This window comes from Artemia sp. Qi Xiang Cuo, chromosome 8 (genome assembly GCF_049724085.1).
Source record: "Artemia sp. Qi Xiang Cuo chromosome 8, ASM4972408v1, whole genome shotgun sequence".
In the NCBI taxonomy this organism is placed as follows: Eukaryota; Metazoa; Arthropoda; class Branchiopoda; order Anostraca; family Artemiidae; genus Artemia; species Artemia sp. Qi Xiang Cuo.
The window spans coordinates 69,221,711-69,243,253 of NC_142801.1; the positions used below are offsets into that span (position 1 = coordinate 69,221,711).

A 21,543-nucleotide genomic window follows, 5' to 3' on the forward strand; every position below is an offset into this window, starting at 1 on the left:
TAAGACAGGTCGGTCATTCGTAACTATAGACCATGAGTCGGCAACCCGCGGGCGTCTTGGTGCGGCCGGCAAGATTGTCGCCGAACCGCACCTGGTGGACCACATTACATAACATATCAATACACACCGAAGTGGAAGGGGGGCGCCATCTTGCATTCTCGAAATAAATCCGTAAACACCATCTAGCATAGTTAGTTTGATGTTCAACCCCCCAGAGCAATTAATTTGGTATATTACAAATCTTTTTTTGGAGTAAACCTACCTCAAAGTTTTGGAAACACCCCCAAAAAACATTTTGCCTTTGATTTTCTTTGTTTATTCTTTTTCAGTTCAGTAGAATTTAGTGCTTGTGGTACGAAATGAAAGCCAAATTACCTGGTCATGTTATGTTGCCATCTTGTGGCAAAATATTCAAAAGAAAAATAACGCTGGATTTTGTAGATCTGGCATATAGTGGGACAGGAAAAAATGGTACACAAGGGAAAATATCCCAGTATGTACCAGATGACACCCATCTACAAAATCGAGGGTAATTTTGTTTTTTCTACTACTACTGCAACTACTACTTATGCACTTAGTATTATTGCTAATGTGAATTTTCAAGTTGTGACTGCTTTTAACTGTTTGAATATGTGACTACTTGCAACTGCAGATACTTCTGACTGTGACTGATTGCGACTGAAACCCCAAGAACTTGTACCTACAATTGCCAGTGCATGTAACATTGACTGCATCAACTACTTTGCTACAGCTAACAACAAGACAATCACGCAGAACTAGAGCTATGCCAAAGAGATAGGGATACACTGGCTGGTAGGCTCCAGAAAAACGAATAGATACACCTAGGCCTATATTTTATTTCTTATTTTTGCTTTTGCACACCCAAGACGGCTTCTAAAAACAGAAAGACCGTTGATGAAAGACGGATTTTTAATAAAGCATGGACAAATTTATAATTTTTTATTATTGAAGACAGAAAAACTTTTGTGTTGAATATCTCAAAAGAGTATTTCTGTAGTATAAAGGAATATAACTTGAAGCAACATTACGATACTGAGTACAAAACTAAATTTGACGGCCTTGGATGTGATTCTCGAAAAAACAAAATTATCGACTGGAAATTGTCGCTCAAAAATCACAGGCAATCTTCAACGTTGTGAGAGACAAAAGCAAATCAGCTGTACGTGCACTTATTATCCAAGAATGGTCGCCCATTTACCGACAGTGAACTTGTCAAAGAGTATATTGACTTGTCTTAGCTTTCTGAGGAGGAAGTATGCCCGGAACAGAAAAATATTTAAAAACATTAATCTCTCTGCTAGAACTTGCACCCGCTGCACCGAAGACTTGGGTGCTAACTTGAGTGAACAACTTGAGGATACAACTTGACTTACTTCTCTCTTGTGATGGATAAAAGTACAGACGTGTGGAATACGGCACAATTCATAATATTTGTACGAGGGATTGATGAAAACTTTCATGTATATGAGGAGTTATAAAAATGCGCGGTATAAATGGAACTAAAAAGTGGGAGGATTTATTTCACCACCTGAAAGAAGCTCGAGTTTTATGCGGCTCGAGCTGCGATAAATTAATCAGCAGGGCTTAAAAAAGAAATTGCGCTGGGGCTTCAACTCGGGAATATTTATGCCGTGAAGGCGTAGGGGTGGGATTGTGTTTTCAAATCTAAAGGGCACATTCTTATGAACATACCGAAAAATTTCTTTTTTTGTAAAATTACCCACAAGGTTTTTCTTTTTTTAATCTTGGGTGGTAGGCCTATGTGCATGACAATTCAGTTAGTGTCATTGCAGCCCTTGTATTTTAAGTTCTGTTCAGCAATCCTTGTCTTTCAAGAAAGTAGTGAAATGAGTTAGTGGTTATAAAGTGTAGCTAAGGTACTGGAATAACTGTTAAAGAATATGAAAATGCCGTAATTATGGGTCTGTCTCTAAGACCTAACAGTAAATGAAGTAAACAAAATATATATATTAAAATACCTTATAAACATGCGAACAATAAAAAGTGTGGTATAACTATATGGCAAAATTGAGGTTACTAGAAGGTAGAAAATGGGTAAGCCTTTGATTTTTCCATAATGAAATTTAAATTAGTTGGGTCGTTGAAGCTTGCAAAAACGGACAAAGAGTGTGCAGTGTAACAGTTTTGTTCCAAGATACCTTTTCCATAGTAGCTAAAATAACAACAAGCAAGTAATTTTATTTCCCCAATATAATTTCGTATTGAACTCTTTTCTTAAGTTTATGCCTAATCTTTACTACTGTAACAACTGTTTCCGAACCCACCTCATAATGCATGGATAGCGTTACAGGCTATATACAAATTCTTTTCGATATTGTTAGCTTGCACTATTTTTTATCAGGGGGGGGGGGATAAATATAGATTTTGTCCGTCCCGTCCCGTACCAACAATACTGCAAATACTACAATTTTGGTTTAGAGTGAAAATTGAACATATTTTATAATAGAATAATAGTGTGGTAAAGTGATTTTATGATTGTAAGGTGAGACAGTAGTTTATACCATATTTCTCCCTTTACAGGGGAGATAATTATGGCCCTAAGGTAATTAAACTTTGGTAGCGTGCCTTAGGCTCTGACCTTAATAATCAGGCGTACCAGCTGGAAAATATTCGAGGTATTAAATTTAGATTGTAGAGAGGTTGGCTATAATACAATACTTTTATTCAACTAACATACACCAGTACAGGGTTTGATAATATATATTCCACTGGGACGGGTTTTCCCAGGGAGTCAAACAAATATAAGAAATCTAGAATTAAGTATAATACGGTAAGATACTTGAACACTTACAATAGTCCAACAATATTTGAAGGTATTTCTAAATCAACGGACGAGAGGTCATTCCGGCATAAAATTAGTATCAGGCTGCCTGTCTCCATAAAATGTATCTCTTATACATTTCATCAACCACATCTTATCGGGACTAACTGACACAAATAGCTAGGAAGTGGTGATTTCTCAATTCCTTATTAAGCATACACTTACCAGGACGTGTTCCTTATCATAATAAAAAGTGGTATTTCTAAACTTTTTATTTGCGTGTTATTATTGTTTTCTAAGTTCCAAATTTGACTTAATTAGAAAGCGTTACTACAATACTTCCTATTTTGAGAAGTATTGCCCAAACTCTAAATATTCCACTTTTAAATCAACAATTTTTTAAATTTTGTTCATGGTTATTATACTGCCATTTTTGAGTCATTCTGTGCATATACTCTCAGTTGTTTTCTTTATGGTCATATTTATGGCCAAATATATGCCATGGCCTTTCTTTCAAGGATATAAATTTTTGGAATGTATCCTTTCTATTCTCTTATTTTCCTTTTTCCTTTTGTCTTTAAGACTAAAAAATTCTCTTTTCACCCTCATTTTTATATGCATCTTCTATTTTAGTTTGGCCCACAGTGGCTTAAGTATTATATTATTGTTTTTGCTTAAATTAGATTTAAAGTTATATTAGAAACTGTTTGATTAATTGAGTTGAAATTTAATTCCCATTAATAATTTAATTTATCGGGGTGATACGGTTGATTTAACATTTATTATCCGGGGTTAGAAATGCCTTGAATAAATTATACATAACAATTTTGGTTTTTAAACTTTAATATATTTTTCAAACACAAACCATTTTCACATATTCTTTCAATAATGTAAAGCCATTTAGGCTACGTAGCACTTCCCTTGATACTGTTTAGGCCTAATTTAAGTTCTGATTTTATCTCACTTTATGATGAACTGGTATCAAAGTTGTCTAATACTCCATACAGCGCCCAAAATACTAGTTGACTAGTTATGGTTTGGATTCTGGTGGTTTGAGCTGTTAGCATCAGGAAACAATTGAACTTGCTTCGAAATTTGCTACTTTACGAAAATGCGTTAAAAAATAATTTAAAATGGATCCAAAAAGATGTTACGAATAATTCGATTTCCAAAAAGCTCAGGCTTTATCTAAAATAAATATTCACATTAGAATACAAATAAAGCATAAAGTGTTACATATAGAGTAAACGAAAAAAAACACTCAATTTTGTATATATTACCATATTCTCTCTTTTTAAGCGAGAGATTAATTACTTTTCTCTCTTTTTACTTTGAACATATTGTGTCGCTTAAATAGAAACATTATGTTTCTTCCTGGTAATTTGTTGCATCATCCTTTTCAAACTTAATATAGAATTATTAATAACCTAACGGATTAATACACAATAAAAAAAAACACATTTATACGCTAACTAGAAGTCACAAAGTTTATATATAACATTAAACCACTAGTTAACAGTTAAAGCATTTATGAAAAATAAAACACGGTATAGACTAACAACAATAATACGAAGAACAAAAGGGAAATCTTTTTGTAAGACAGTGGAGATAATTTGAATGAATATTTCGGCCATATGTCCAAGGGCTGTCCTCAGCAAGACAAAAATATATAAAAGAAAAAAGACTCACAACAACATGCGACCAATAAAACCAAAAAAGTGAAAATTTTTTCAAAACAATCCTAGCATTCTTACTTCAGCGAAGTTCAACCAGGACTCTTTTTTTTTTTTTTTTTTTTCTTTCCGGGTATTTAAGTGTAATCTGAATCTTAAAGACTTGGTAATAAGATTTTCAATTTTGCAAGATTCCAAGAATTTTTGCTGGTTAATGATATTAGCATGTTTTTTGCCTAAATTGATAAAATAAAAAATATCATTGGTCAATTGCTCCCCATAAGCAAGACGAAAATAGCGACGAAGACCACACTGCCTTTCCATAACAAACAACAATAATACGAAGAACAAAAGGGAAATTCTTTTGCTTTTTTTAAATCTTTGTTTTACAACTTTCCCTGGTTCTATTTCGAACCAACTTGTGTCATTAACTGTTTTCAGCTTTCTCTATGTCTATTTGTTTATTGAAACTTATGACCTTTTCTATTTCTTTTCGAATTTCAGGTAATTGAGACAGTTAAATAATGTCTTCCCCTGTAATCTCTTTTTTCAGCTTTAATGTCCTTTTGGGACAAGACCTTTACTTACAGCTTAGGTTTGATAAGCTCAAAATTTAGCTATTCACCTTTTTGCGTGTTATGACATTATCAACATAGACACTTGTGCCTGCATCTAAGGTTTGTTCACCACAAGTTTCTTCTGGTTGCTCAATATACATTTTCAGGTTCTCTTGTCTGACTGCTAATGCTGAAAGGACTGTTATGAGCCTGCACACAGCAATTGATTAATTATAGTCACACTTTTTATTTGTGGCCACAGTTTTCTGTGGGGCTATTTTCTTATAAAACAAAGTGGTCCTTATGCAGGGAATATACCTTGCCTTCATGGCATACGGTAATTTATTTTAAGACATATAATCGGACATGACTATTTTCTCTTTAAATTCCCAACTTTTAGTGGTCTTGCCTTAAGTTTCAATTTCAACTTAGGTCCTTTAGGCTATTAATGTCCATCTTATAATTGTTTATGCCATGCTAGTTATTTTTCTGAAAACGACTCCCACATGAACTGCATAATTTTCCATTTCACCTAAAGCATTACTTCAGTATTTTTATTTAATCACAGACAGGATTACAGCTGTGGCTACTAGGTGTAACCTAGCATAATATTCTACTTACTTGTACTAATTTAGTATAAAAATCTCGTTTTAGTTTACTTTGGTCAGATTAATATGCACGCATATCGAAGTTTTTGGCGGCTCTATTTAATTCTATTACTTCACTTCCGTCTGGCAAACAAAAATATATCTCTAGCCATGGTATTTTCTTTTTGATTCAGAGCATTATTTAATCAAACTTTGCGCCCATTTGTTCATAGAAATGCAAATTTTAAGATATGGTGGTTACAAATTTTATTCTAGCTTTAATTACGATGTTATTTGCAGGGAAAAAGAGAAATTAATTTCATTGGCAATGCTAATAGCTTTAAATGCGGTGTTTTCTATCTGCTGTTTTCATCGTGGACCTATTTATTTTGTGTATACGTGACTTTCCTAACTAAAAAAATATTCAGGTCATCCCAAATTCTGTTTTTGCGATGGGGGTAATCAGAGGTTACGCGATTTTCCTCTATCTTTTTATGATTTGCACTGGGCTTTTTTCCTTAGTTTAATGTCTGTCTTATTTCCAAAGAGTCATTGAGTGTAATTATGCCAGTTCACATGTTTATTTAAGGTTTGACTTTTACGATCGTGGCAGCAATAGCTTTGATCTGTTTCTTTTTCAAAGCCACTCATCATGAACATAATTGTCATATTCAAAATATCTACTTCGATATATTGACTAATACCTTCAACTTAAGGATTGATTTGATCCAAATTACTGATATAAATTTTGTTTTTGGTGGATCCCCCAAACCGTAAGACAATCAGCAGTGTTTATTTTTAAATGCTCATCGTTTTATTATTTGTGCCTTTTGACCTCCTTTTCCTCGCCCTGTTTATTTCTGTGAATGGTGTGCTGTAAACTTATTTAATATTTGAAATTATTTATACCCGAAAAACAACTTTGTTTTATACTGTGCTATAGGCTACTTTCTAAATTGTGACAATTTTTATCAATGGATGTTATTTATGTATACCGTACTTATTGGGTAAGTATTCAATTGTCATCTTCTACTAATTACAATAAGATTACTGCCCGCTTTTACGTGTGGTGCACTTAATCTAAATTCTTGCTGCCTTTCCTATTATTATTTTATTTACTTCCCGTTAAAAAAATAATAATTCGACTGGGGATGCTATTGAGAGGGTCAAAGTTCAGTAGATGCATTTTAAGTACTGAAAAACGAGAGACCAGCAGTGATTGGGCTCACTTTAAATGTGCTAGCTTCCAATGACCCTATTTCAGTAATCTACGCTCCTTCGTTATTTTTTTCAAAAATCCAAAAATAAATCTTTTTTTGTATACATATCAAAAGAAAAGTCTTTTAATTCTGGCTCAGAAAATGTATAATTCAGTTAGTTTCATTACACCCATTAAAAGTTACGAGACAATAATTAATTACTGCTATTAAACGTGATTTTGATAAGTCTTATCCGAAAACCATTGACGAAGTTTTACTTCATCCTGGAAGCAAAATTAGTGAAGGAAGCTGTGATGTCATTTAGATCCGGTTATTTTTCTCTGCGAACCGTTTAACAAATCTTTAGGCTATTATTTTTGAGGGGATAATTTCTACATTAATAATTTTTATTGAGGAAATATGTTATGAAGGAAACTTGGACGATATCTACATCTCCCAGGGTTAATATTATTTTGTTCAAATACTAAGCGACTGGGTGCAACGTTATTTTTGCCGTTTTCAGTTTCCTGATCTGAATTTTGGATTCCAATTTTTCTTTCTCCTCTTTATAATATTTACAAGTTTTCCCGTGGTCTCTATAGTGTGGCTTACAAGGTTCTGAATTTGAGCGTGATTTTGTTGCTTTTTCAAATATCTTTAGCCTGTGTTCCTCTCAACGTTTGGCTTTTTTCATTAGTGATTTAGCCACTTTTGCTGCTGAAGAACGAACTTACTGCTGTATTTTTGGCTTCTTAACTTTTCTCCATAGTTTTTCTCTTAACGTGGCTTTTCTTAACGAGGTCCCAGGTTTAGTTATATCCGTTTCTGTAGAAGAATTATCGGTTTCATATTCTGTTAGATCGCGTCGGATAGATGGTGTTTATTCCAAAAATCATTTTTTGTATTAACACTGCAGGTGAGTCTAGCGTATGAAATCCAGACAATTCTTGGGTTTGTTCCAATTTTTCTTCTTCTTTGGACTTAACCTCTGGTTTATTATCTCTTCAACCAGTATGTTGTTTTTGAAACTCTGCTCTGTCCCTTTCATCGGTAGTATCCGATAGGCATTGAACATTGCCTCTTGTCTCTTGTTTATTGTTGAAATTTTTGTAGCCAAGACTGGGCTAAGTAATCCTTCCACTTATCCCAACTGTTGTGGTCGTTAAAAAGATCATAGAATTCATCTGGCCTTCTGATATATACTGGTGCAAATGTTTCATCTATTTCTTCCTCTGAAGAAATTGTCTCTGATATCCATGGTTTTGAGAAAAATCTTTCTTTCATTCTATTATGGTGTACTATTTTTTCCTTTTTGTTATACTGATGCTTTAAAATATAGATTAAGTTATTTGGTAGAATTTTCACAATTCTGTAAGGTCCGTCCTATTTCGGTTTTAAGTATTTCGTCCCTTTCACCTTTGACACAGTTATATCATGAGATTGTCCTTGCCGGTCATCCTCGGGAGTTTTATTCTCGGGCAATGTACTTTGACTCGTTTTTATGGGGAAATTTATTAAATCAATAGCTTCTCGCAGATTTGTTTTAGTTGAATCTTTGGGAGGAGTTTTCCTCACAGTAATGCTGGTTGTTTCTACAGATCTGTTTAAGTCCCCTGTAAGGACAGGGGCGTTTCTATCTGAGTTGCAAGGGAAAGTAAATCGTCTAGGCATCTTTTGGGGGGCAAGGGGGCGCAGTTACATCAGGGAAAAATTTCTTTTTTGAGGATATTATATAATCTGGTTCTCCTGCGCTCGCCGATGAATAGCTTTTTGGATCTTTTGGCGTTTTTTTTTCATGAAAAAATCCTGGTATTTGGGATTTTTTCTTAGGAATAACTAGATTTTTCATTGCCAAAAATTCTTCAAAATTTTTCTCATCACTCTCATCTTCAAAATAATCTTGTTTAAAATTTAAGGGTTTTGGCTCTGCCAATCTTGATCTAGGGGGCTCATTTTCTGCATCTGACGAATCTGTAGAGGAGGGATGTGATACCCATCTCTCTGGAAATTTGGCTCTTTCTATTCGGCTAACATGCGCCTTGCAAGTTCTTCCACTATCGGGGTTTTTCCATTTTAGAAGTATAATTGCTATCGTACTTTTTGACTATTCTGTACGGTCCAGAATATTTGTTGGAAAGTTTCTGCCTTCCGTTTTTGCTTCGTTCTTTAGGTAGACGCAGCCTCCTATCTTAAAATCTATGTTCCCCTTGACTTTGGGTTGGTTTCTTAGCTGTTGGTTTATTTTACATTTTCCCAACTCTTCCCTAACTATTTTATAAGTTTTCCTCATCCTATTTATGAATTCTTGTTTGTAATATTCCGAGTTATTATAATACTGCCGAGATTCAATAATCCCATCATAGGGGATTCTAAAATCACGACCAAAAAGTAAATAAAATGGATTATCTTTGGTTGTTTCTGAATAAGCAGTGTTGATTACGTTAGTTAAATAAGGTAAGAATTGATTGCAGTCGTTCCTATTTTCTTTTTTATAAATAATTAAAACGTTCGAAAATATTTTATTCCTGTTTTATATCTTAACATAAGGTTGTTGGTGTTACGGAGCTGTCACCATTTTCTCTATATTAAGAAAACTCATTAAATCTTTTGTTACCTTTGAAACAAAATTGCTTCCGTTGTCACTCAAATACCTTATTTGGAACGCCAAATTGTAAAAACAATTTCGCTAACGCCTTACTAGTGACGTAAGCACTTTGATTTTTTAATGCTTTTGCAAAAGTAAATCCGGAAAAATGATCTATAACCAAAAGAATACAAGTATGGCCTCTGCTAGAAACAGGCAAGCCTCCACTTGTTCCGTATAAGTCAAATGAGATAATATCAAAGGGGTACTTTGCTACCGGGACCCTTCCCATTGGAGGATTAGGATAAGCTGGGGGGATTTTTCTTAAGTTACACGCTTCGCATGTACTTACAAATTCTTTAAGTTTTGTCATTGCCGACGGCACGTAAAAATATTGTTTTAATTTATGAAAAGTTTTCCTCACTCCTAAGTATCCACCTATATCTGAATGAAAATATTCAAATGCAAGTACTATTAAGTTTTGTGGTAATACAGTTATTATTGAGGTTTGGTCTCTATTTGTCTAAGCAGTAACTATGCTAGATAATATTTCTTCATCAAGGTCATAATAAAAATTATGTATCTTTTTTCTAGGAGTTTTGAATTTGTCCGGTAACGCATCGTCATTAACAAGATAATTAATGAGCACTGGACACATTTCGTCCTTTTTTTGCTTTCTTTTTATATTTCCTAAAGACAAGGGACAATAGTTAACCTTATGTTCTTTTACCGTGTGCTCGACTTTGTTTTTCTTACGTCCATGTTTGCTCTTAGCATTGATAGCGTTAACTTCATTTTCCTCAGCTTCCGACGGAATATTTTCTGGGTATCTACTCAAAAAGTCGTGAGCTGCGTTTTGTTTACCTTTTAAATGTTCAAATTCGTAATCTAGGTCTTGGATTTTCATAATCCATCTGGCTAGAATTCCCGTGGGGTTTTTAAATGTGCGCAGGTACCGCAAGCTTTTATGGTCTGAACGTAATATAAATTTTCTACAAATAAAATAGTGTCTAAATTTGTCCAAGTGGTGGATTATAGATAATAACTCTAAGTTTGTGGCGGAATAACTACTTTCGCCTTTTGATAAAGTTCTACTCGAATAGCATATAACTTTTTCTATTATGTTTTTGTTTGGGCGTTCCCTCTAGAAGATTAGGGTTTTCTACCGGGATTATTTGCGAAAGAATAGCGCCAATGCCCTTTGAGCTAGCATCGGTTGTGACCACAAATTGTCCGTTTTCGAAATCAGGAAGTGATAATATTGGTTCAGATGTGAGTTCCTTTTTGAGACGGTATAGGGAAGTTTGAGCGTTGTGTGACCTGGTAGCATTACGGAAGTTTCATTTTGCTAATTCCTGAAAGGATTTCACAAATTGGGCGTAATTACGCACGACTTTTATAAAGTAGCCTGTAAAACCCAAAATTCCCCTTAATTATTTCATAGTTCTTGGGGGTTTGAGGTTTTCAACACATTTTATTTTATCCGGGTCTGGGAATATCTCTCCTTGTGTTACTACTACTCCTAAATATTTAATTTTAGGTTGAAATAAATTTACTTTCTCCAGCTGGTATTTTCAATTGACCCGCCTTAACTTTTCGAACACCTTAGCTAATGTTGCTAAGTGTTGTTCAACGTTTTCTCCTACGCATATGACATCATCAACAAAATGAATGATATTCTTTAATCCTCTTAACAGGTGTAATAGGGGTCTACATAGCTCGCTTGAACTTGTTTTAAGCCCAAACGGTACCCTTAAGTATTCATATGAACCATATTCAGATGCTGAAAATGCAGTTTTATGGACATCTTTTTCGGCTATTTTCACTTGGTGTTAGCCTTGGGTAAGGTCCAAAGAAGTAAAAATTTTGTTTTTGCTTGAAATTGAGTCAAGAATTTCATCTATTCTTGGTAGAGGAAATTTACCGCTAACTACTTGTTTGTTGAGGGCTCTATAATCTACTACACGTCTAAGATCACCATTCTACTTTGGTACCAAGATCACTGGTGTAGAATACGGACTTATACTGGGGCGTATAATTTCATTTTTTTCTAATTCATGAATTTTATTTTTTAACCATTCTTTGTGCTTATACGGCACACGATATGGCTGTTTCGCTACTGGATTACCAGTCGTTAAAATTGAGTGTTCATAAAATGGTATCAGTCCGATGTCATCTTCAGATGCGGAAAATATATCTTTAAAATTCCATAATAATTCGCATAATTTTTTCTTAAGTTCCAAGTCCGTAATATGATCCATATTAAATTTGTTTAAGAATTGCGATTTAGTTAAAGGATATTTGTTATTTGAGGTTTTAATGCCGTTAACTAGGTTTCTTTTAGAATTTTCCCATGTATTTAAATCATTTTCCGATAAAACTTGGATTTGAACTAAACACGTCCCCTTTTTTATTGTAATTGTATCATTTTCGTTGTTATTAGTTACCCAAATAAAACCTTCTCCTTTGTCGTAAGATATAATCTGTTCCTCGCGTAGTAGATTTTCAGTAATTTCTTTTGATGAGTTCGTAAACCATATTTCGGATTTGCTAACCACTGGTTCAATCATCTGTGCTATTTAAATTTTTTGCATCGTTTTGGGAGGGACTTTTGTTTTCCTTATCGCGAATCCGTAATATTTCTCTTTATTTTCATTGTTTATTAGATTCATACTGGCGCTTTGCTGCGCCATTGCGGCATCTTGCGGCGTCACTTTGGGTTTTACTATGTTTTTCTATAATTCCGCTATTTTCTTGATTTCGTTTGACCTATACTGTCGCATATACCCTATTTTTATTTTCGTAGATTCAGTACCCTTATTTTTTAAATTTACTTCATCTCTGCAATGTCTCTCAGAATAATTGAACAAATTTCTAATTATGCCATGTCCTTTTTGTGAGACATGAGGTTCAAAATATTGCGACATTATACCATCAGAAATTTTTTTTATTGTTACGTTGTCTTCGTAACCTCTGTTACGATTTCTTAAGGTAGAAATTTCTTCCCCTACCTTAGCTGGGTAGACAAGCCTCTTGTTTGCTACGTCTAATAGTACTCTATTAGACCTTAAAAAATTTGCACATATAATTTCCTCAAACTGAAAGTTATCGTTTATTATAAAGTTTGTCGAAAGGTGCTATTGTCCCTTCTTAGTTTTAGGTGCATTAAAGCTTTTACGTCCAATTTATATCCGGTAACGCTAGATAAATTGGGATTATTGAAATTTTTTTTTTTCCTAATAAGCAGAGGCAACATATTAAATATGCATGAGCATATGATATTGACCGTAGCTCCACTGTCAACAAAAGCCTTAAAGTAAACGTTTTCTACACAAAAATCATTAAATATAGGTAACTTGTTAATACTATCGCTACAAGACGCAACCACTATCAGTTTGGACCAATTAAATATTCTGGGCACCCTTTGGGTCCAATTTATATTTCTGAGGGGCCTGAAACGTTTCCCTGCTGATTTATTTCATGCGTCGGTGCCTGCAACGGATATTCAGACATGTGAGGCTCCGTAGGCATATTTAATTGATTTACGTCTGTCTGCCTTTGCCATGTATTATTATGGTAACTTGGATGTCCTGCGTCAGTGCCGCTTACTGGCGCTGACTACCGATGCCATTAACTTGAAAAGTTTTCTTTCGCCGTCGGCAAATTTTTATGATTTCTATATAGCATTCTCGTATTATATTGGCAGTGGCGAGTATTTGGGTTTTCAAATCGGTAACTAATTTGTCTCGTGGGGGGAGGGTTATAAAAATTTGGTTGGTACGTGTCTTAAGGTACTAAACGGTACAATATTCCCTGGCTATAGCCTTGTGCACCACCGGTGCTAAAATTTGTTCTTCCGAACAAATTGTTGCCGTAATTTTGCGTACTACCGACAGCAATTCTTGGTATGCGATTGGGGACATAACGGCACTCCCTCGCGATGTGTCCAGGTCGATTGCAATTACAGCATCTTATTATTGTATGGTTCTTTTCATAATTAGATTTTTTGACAGGCTGAAAACGTACTGTTTTCTGCCTAGCGGGTTCTTGCGTTTTATTTCTTTGTGGCACTGGGGAGTTATCCCTTGAAAAGAAATTAGGAGACACCTGATCGCCCTTGAAGATTAGGTTCGCGTTAGAATCGCCTAGGCTATTTATTTTTGCTTTACTGTGATTTGCGACCATCGTGTCAACTTCGATCAATCGATCTACCTCCTGAACTGCAAAATCCAACAACTGAATATTTTTGGATATTACCATTCTATATAGTTTTGGGGGTAGCCCTTGCAAAAAGGTATTTAGTATGACTTTTTCATAGAGTTGTCCTGAACCGCTTCCGTATTTTGCCTTTACTGAATTTCATATATTATCAAGATATTCTCTTATATTTTGTGAATAGTCAAAGCACACCATTCCGTGTTTTAATTTATTTATGGAACTGGTTTCGATAAATATATCTTTAAATGCTTTTAACAATTTGTCCACCGTATTTATTGGCAAGTTGGCGTCATCGCCTATAGTATGTTCAATCTGCTTCAGAAAGGTTAAGTCCTGGCCTTTTAATCGTAGTAGAAGCATGTCGACTAACGTTTCTAGCTCTGTTTTTGTTAGTTCTACAAACTGGGCCAATTGGATATTAAATTCGTCAATATCTGATTGACCACTCTACTCCGGGATAGACTTTGCTATCTCTATATTTTTCGCGATTAACTTTTGCGCCATTAATTTTTCTTCTAAATCCTCTGCCATTTTTTTTGCGTTTGAATATCTCGAAATAAATTTATTTTTTCACTTAGCCTGTTTTGGGGGAGGCTACTATATCCTGAAAGATATTTAAAAGGGTTTCCTGTCATAGCCTAGCGATTATATGCTTAATCACTTAACTTATATGTCTCTACCTCTCCAATAATTAAATTTAAATTACAAAGTTTTATAGCCTAGTTAGTTCGCAAGTTTTCCTCCAATTTCCGACCGTGCCATTTGTAGCGATGAAAATTTTTATGTGACTATAAAAGAAAATGTGGCTATAAAAGAAATTATTAGCTATAAAAGGAAGAACTGGGCTTAATTGCGGTAATAAATATTGACCACGTCAAATCTAATATCGTACTTTAAAACTGCGAACTTACACCTTATAAGTTCTCCGATAGTACCGCTTAGGGCGCTAAAGATTGTGCCAACAAGGCTTGCGCCACCCTCAATTAATGGGAGAAAATAAATTGTGTAGCCATATAAATGTGACCTCTTTTCTTCGAGCTATCTTGAGATCAGATTCCCTGGGTACGTACCTTGGAGATATGCGAACTAATTACCTGTTATTAGAATAGATGCAGACATATAAAATGAAAAAAACACAGGTAAAAAGCAATAGATTTATGTAGACTTATATATTAAGGTAAACATCAGTTGGTCACTTTAAATGATAACAACGGTGACTGAGACACAACATTGAAAGAATTGCAAAGCTTGCATGTCGAAATAATTCTGTCGAAATGGTCCTGAGTCTGATTTACGAATATTTCCAAAAAGCACTTTTACCCCACTATCAAACGTAGTTTTTTTGTCCTGCGCTCTAAGAACTGGCTCACAATTGGCTCAAGTGGCCCAAGGATGCGAACCCTTCGTCCAATAAATTGTTTTAAATATTTCTGATGATTCAAACGTTCATACGGCTCCTAAAGTTTAAACGTCCTGAGAAATATTGTGCGTAGCATCTTTTTTATTGCCCACTATCGAAGCGAAATCCATAACTTGAATAGCGCCGTTCTTTGTCTTAGACTAACTGCAATTTATCTCTTTGCTGATTAAGGACTTTTCTTTCTTTTTGACACTAGATTTAAACTTAATTAGAGGAAGTCGGAATTATCTTTAGAAAGAAGGAACTTTATTTTTGTATTTTAAATATATCGCATTTTACTCACGGTACATTTGTTAATGGGAAACATACGGAACAAGTTCTTTAAAAAAAGGTAAAGAGGTTCATTAAACAAAAAATGAGCGGAAATAAAGTCAAATAATCTTCACAGTCAAAAACTATGGAGTCTAATAGAACAAGATATAAAAAAATCCATGAAAAAGAATATGTCATTAAAAAACGAACGGAAATTAATTTTAAAAACTTTTTCCACAATACAAATTTGTCAAAGGAAAGTAAAGAGTCGGTTAAGCGAAAAATAAGTAAAAATAAATGCAATTAATTTTCCAAGTGTAAAACTACCACAGATCACAATCAGTAAATAAATTAAACCCAAACGAATATAAATTACAGTAAATAACCGAGTCAAACTCAAAAAGAGCAAAAATTAACATGAGTAGAGCTGACAACCCCCACGCCTCCTTAACACCAGAACATAATTTACACTTTACTGAAAACAAAATATATTTTAAACGTTTTCAAGTTTTTACTTTAATAGATAAGGAAGTTTTAAGACTTAAGGAATAAATATCATAATATTTATTTAACTGACAATCCACGTTCTTTGTTTTTTTCTTTTAGTTAAGTGCAAATTGTACTCTGGTCTTGAGAAGACATAGGGGTTGTCAGCCCTACTTCTTTTAACTTTTGCTCGTTTTCAGTTTGACTTGGTTATCTATTGTATTTTATGTTCTTTTTGGGTTTCATTTATTTATTAATGGTGATGTGTGGTAGTTTTGCACTTGGAAGATAAGAAAAACAAACTCGTAGAGTTCGCAACGCTTTCGTACTTAAAAACTTAAACAATAAAAATTTGTTGGCTCCCAAAACCAAATATCCTTTCAAAGAAAAGCTAAACATTTTTAAACTTTTTGGTGCCATGTATTTTTGACTTAATTTGAGGATTTTTTTGCCTACATTTTTTTCTTATTCTTTTTTTTTAATTTTCGTGCTCTCTACTGCCAAAAATTGAAAAAATTCAAATTGAAATCTTAAAAAAAATGGATTTGCGAGGTTTCTAAGATACTTATTGTGTTTAAATTCCTCTTTTTTTCTTCCCTTAACACTTCTCAACGAAAAAAAAAACTCAAATAAAATTTTCAAATTTGAAAAATCTTATTTGCCAAATGGGGAGAGGGGAATAAATGCCTAGAACGCCACTGCATAGCTCGCTTTGGTTTCTTCTTTACTAAATTCTAACGAAGAAAAGTCGAAGATGTTTTCCTGTGGGTGAAGTATAATCATAAATTTTATTTTAAGGATAATTCATGTTTTTGCAGGCTATAATGTCATTCTTCATTTTCATTTAGGACGTGGTTTGTTCTTTACTAGGCTGTAGTGACTGCTGTAATCATGATATAGATCAATTCATGAAATCTCAATGAATTAATTCATGAAGCCTACTTTCAGAAATCATTTTGTACAACAAAATCATCTTTGAGAAAGAGATTTTCCAAAATCCCTTTTCGGGTTCATAGGGGAAATTGAGCACTTTTAGCTTCCAGTGACTTCAATATAACCTTTATCCTGTACAATGACGGCTAACTAAGACGAATTGGTAGAGTTTAGGATCCACAATAGAAAAGACAAATTCGAAGATCATTTAATTTTATAAAAGTTTGTCAAATTACAAACAAATTGGAGTATTAACAGAAATAAAGGTAGGAATATTAAAAGAAATAAAAGCTAAAAATAGCAGAAGAAAGGTTAACAAAGGTCAAAATAACAAAACAATCAAATATTAATAGAAATAAAAGGAAAGAAATGGCTCGAAAACCGCTAAAAAAAAAGGGTCAAAATAGCGGGTCAGTAGAGTCAATTCATAAAGAAAAGAATTTTTTCTTAGTTATAACAGTTTCTGTGATAAATTACAAAATGTATCAATAAGACATCGTCAAAGATGTACAATTTAATTATTATTTTTTCACTAGAATTTTTTACACAATCACCCTTCCTTGAGGGATAAGGCAATTTGACAGTCAATCATCAACAAACAGGGATATTGTTGAAATCGTATAAACAACAAACGGGAATTTTGTTTAACAGGAGTCAAGATTAAATGCTCATTGCAGACATAATTTCTTTGGTTAAATATAGTGGTTAAATGTAGTGGTTAGATGAGTTTTGCGTGGTTAAAAGTGCTAGATTGAGACTAACATTGCAATGACATTATCACCATACTAGCAAGTTTTACAACCAAGCTTCAATTTCCATTTTGTTCTTACCATAAAAAAGGGAAGCATGTTTGATTTTGGGTGCTTAATTTGCCCAAATCATTCTGAAACCTTTCACTAGGACGAGGAAATCATATATTTTGTTGGAAGAAAGATAGTGGGCATGGCAATTGCCAATTTCTGCGATTGCGGCTTTACTACTCTTCCCCTCACCCCCACCCATTCTTCTTTAAAAAGTATACTTAGGGTTTTGACGTGAAAGGAGCTTACACTATGCGTAATTTCTTCAATCAACTGTTTTAAAAGAACACATTGGTGCATTCCTGGAGTAAGCAAGAACAAAGGTTTGACTGAGAAGAAACAATTTTGAAGATGAATAATGAGACAAATCAAAGTTTTTTTTATTATTATTCCACTTTAAATTATTCATGTTCTTTCCCCCTTCTCTTTGAATTAGCATTTTTCTTCTTTTTCTATTTTTTTTGTAATATATTTGTTTTCTATTTTTTAGCGAGGAGTAGCTTGATTAATAATAAAAGTTAAGTAATACAAATTATTAATATATATATTGGCATTTTATTTTGCTATGTTTTTCTTTTTAGCTTGCATGCGACGTGGTAGTCAGTATCTGAATGCTGTCGCAAAATTTGGCTATTTGTTTTACAAACCAACAATTGAAGCTTCGTGTGAAGTTAAGTGTTATTAGTTACTGATTCCAGCTCCAGCATTTTATATGAATGAATTTTTTATATATGGCCAGACACGATTGTCGTCTATATATTTATTTAGAAATACCAGGTACCTGAAACTTCTAATTCTTCATTTCTTTCTTTTTTCAATATCACTGCAAAATACTACCTTACCAAAAATCCATCGGCTTGAAAAAAAAAAAACTGTCGATTCACTATATCACAATCCACTTTTCATGTCTAGATGTAAAACTGGGGATGCATATTCTCCGTCTTTTTTACCTGTTGTACAGATTGGGTTCTAGATAGAGAACTTACAAAATTTAATGGCGTCATTGTGGGATAGGACATTAAAATGTCTGACCTGGACTACGTGGATGACATCGTTGCTCTTGCTCTTGATCCAGCAGCTGCCCAAGCAATGCTTAATGGAAAAGCACGTTTCTCTCAGCTATCGTGTATGAAGATCAACACGGTCAAAACTAAAGTCATGGACCTAAATATGCAGTCGGATTTTTACTAGACTAACTTTTGTTTCTCCCGAGTACATGTAGTAACCGATCCAATTATAGGACCCATTAACGAATACCCACCGGAGTGGAAATCGTTGATAAGATCACGTTTCTATTGATTTCTTTGTCTCTAAACACTGACAAGTGAAAAGCTGTGTCCAGCTCGATTCGAAACTTCCAGAGCCTTATTTTGTCTTGGAAGCGTCGTTTGATGTCACGCAACTAAACTAGGAAATACTGTATATCAATTTAAAGAATAAACAAAGAAATTTACGAAAAAAGAAAAAAACATGTAAAAAGAATCAACTGAACTGTACAGTTTTTTTTTCTTTTTTGGTCAGTGTCCAAGTTTTCGATTAGTTCCAAAAATGAACAAAAGTATTCCCCAAGATGAACGAATCAATTAATGAATTTAAAACAAATAAACTATTCAGTTGAGTACAGGGGCAGCGAATTCACAAGCTACCCTCGGGGTTAGTTTGGTAGTACTGTTGCTATCATTTGCAGTGGTGAGGTCACAAAGTCGAATTTCTTATGAAGAAGCTAGAAGACTCATATCCAGTATACACAGCGATCTTGTAGCAAAAAGATTTTAATCAGATAAACATAATAACAATTGAATAAGGCAATGCTATAAATAACAGTACTCAATGACTAATAACTTAATTGAACAAAACAGACAATAGCTAAAATACATTGCAATGAATAAACTAAAAAAAAGTTCCCTTGCAAGCACACCAAGCAATCTATTCCACTTCAAAAGCAATTAGGAATAAAAAAGACAGTGACACAATCAGAGGAAGGGTGATCAGATCAGAAGAAGGAATGGTTGAGGGGTGAGAAAGCTTCAAAACCAGTGAAGCATCCTGAGGTTTTTTTTTTTTTATTTGGGTGTCTTTGAGTGTAAATTTTAAATGATCAACATTAAACTAGTGTCTTTGTTACGGAGTTTAAAAATACATACTCATATATAATACAGAGGTCCAATTTTGCGTATTTTTACTCTAGCAAAACCTTCCATGTTCTTTAGTAATATCAGATATTTGGATTTAAATTTTTAAATCCAGCTACAAAACGCTTTGAATTTGAACAATCATTTATTTACATAATTTAAAACATTTCAAAAGTTTTTACATCATTTTTATACAATCCTAAAGAAGGCTTATCCCAGATTTGCCTCTCAATCACTTTGTCTATTTGTCTTGGCTTTTTTTACAATTAGCCATGTCTTGATGCCTACTGCAAAATACTTGATTTTAATTCATCAAGTATAAATTGAAACCAAGTATTTTGCGGGAATATTCTTGGTCTTTTTGAACATTAAACGTCAAACGTTTACAGTTCCATTAAATGTCCTAGTTTCAAAAACTCTATGTAAACAATGGGCAAATCTAAATTCTAATCATATGAGCTCCTTTCAAAATTTTGACGACAATTTCCTCAAAACGAAGTGTCTTGGTGAAAAAAAAAGTAGCACATTGTGGTCACACTGCTCTTTACTTTGGGAGGACTACTGCGCTGCCTCTGATTTTCATCTTAGCTTGACACAGTCTCAAGCAATACTTTTGTTGTGCTACCGATTAATTTTATTTGTGTGTTTTTTTTTTCTTTTTTAAAATGAATTATTGCTACTATAATAATAATGATAAAAGAAAAAATTCAGCTCTAGTCAATGATACAAAAAAGGAACATGAAAACAAAATAAATTGGCCAAGAAAAACGAAAATAAAAATATTTTTGGCAATCTTACTTCACATACCACCTTTTGATTTAGTTTTACATATCCCTAAGTTATTTCTTAAAGTTTTAACTTAATAATCTATTCTGTTCCGGAGATATTGCATCTATGCCATTGTGTAGAACCTAAATCAACTTCTTTTGATTTAGCTCAATGAAGTTTTCAGAGAATGCTAAGGGGAGTGTTGAAATAAATAAAAACACATTATGTGCATACAGGTTGTCAAAAGTGCCTAACTCAGGAACGACTAAGTGTAATATTTGCATGCTAATACTACTGCTACTACTACTACTACTACTACTCCTAGAACAACTACTGTTTCTGTAGTGATTAATTCTAAAGCTGGCGATATTGAGGGGAAATTTTCATTAAATGTTGGAGGGAAAGTTAAACTAAACTAAAACATCAAAGCGTTCTATTTTGCTATAGAAAGTTAAGCAAATATACATATTCTCAAAAGGGTGCATCAGCAATATCTTAGGAACGGCTAACCATATCAAGCTGGAACTTTCAGGGCCTGATGAGAGGGATATTTAACTGACCAAAAGGCAATATATGTGTTCTACTACTGCCACTACTGTTGCTACTACGACGCTACCTTAATAAGCCCAACTTAAATATAACACCAATTTAATAAGTGACTAAATAACAACGGCCTGATTTCATAACCTTACATCATTTTCACTTTACTCTAAGACCAACACCCCTTTCGGTCCTACCGCACAGGTCTAAGGTCAAGCCATTGAATTAATGGAAATGTATTATTTTACTACCTAATTGAAATAACTAAAAAATAAGTAAAAGTACTCAAAATCGCACCCACATAACTAACCAGATATACTTCTATTGATCAACCACTGCGTTGCATTTTCCAAAAAAATTCAACTGACAGTCGAAGTTGGAAATCATAAGTTTAAATGTAGCTACACTTTTAAGTCAATTCAACTGCAAGGCCAAGTAGGAATTCATAATTTCAAAAGTTGCCATTCAAGTTCAGTCACATTCAAGGGTCTTGACTCCATAGATATTAGCCAGTTCATAGGAGAGCTGTAGTTGTGTATCGCTCTAACTTCATCTGCGATTGCACTCATTTTGTGGAAGCGCGCAACCCAA

General features: G+C 33.8%; 1 long non-coding RNA gene across 1 annotated transcript in view; it reads left to right on the plus strand.

Annotated features, from left to right (window-relative positions):
- The first annotated feature begins 362 nt into the window (after positions 1 to 362).
- The window catches only part of LOC148949750 (uncharacterized), a 56,857-nt gene continuing 35,676 nt past the window's right edge, over positions 363 to 21,543 (plus strand). Inside the window, exons 1-2 of the long non-coding RNA XR_016142158.1 lie at positions 363 to 529; positions 18,094 to 18,289. This is a non-coding gene — a long non-coding RNA (uncharacterized LOC148949750). The remainder of the gene's footprint in view (positions 530 to 18,093; positions 18,290 to 21,543) is intronic.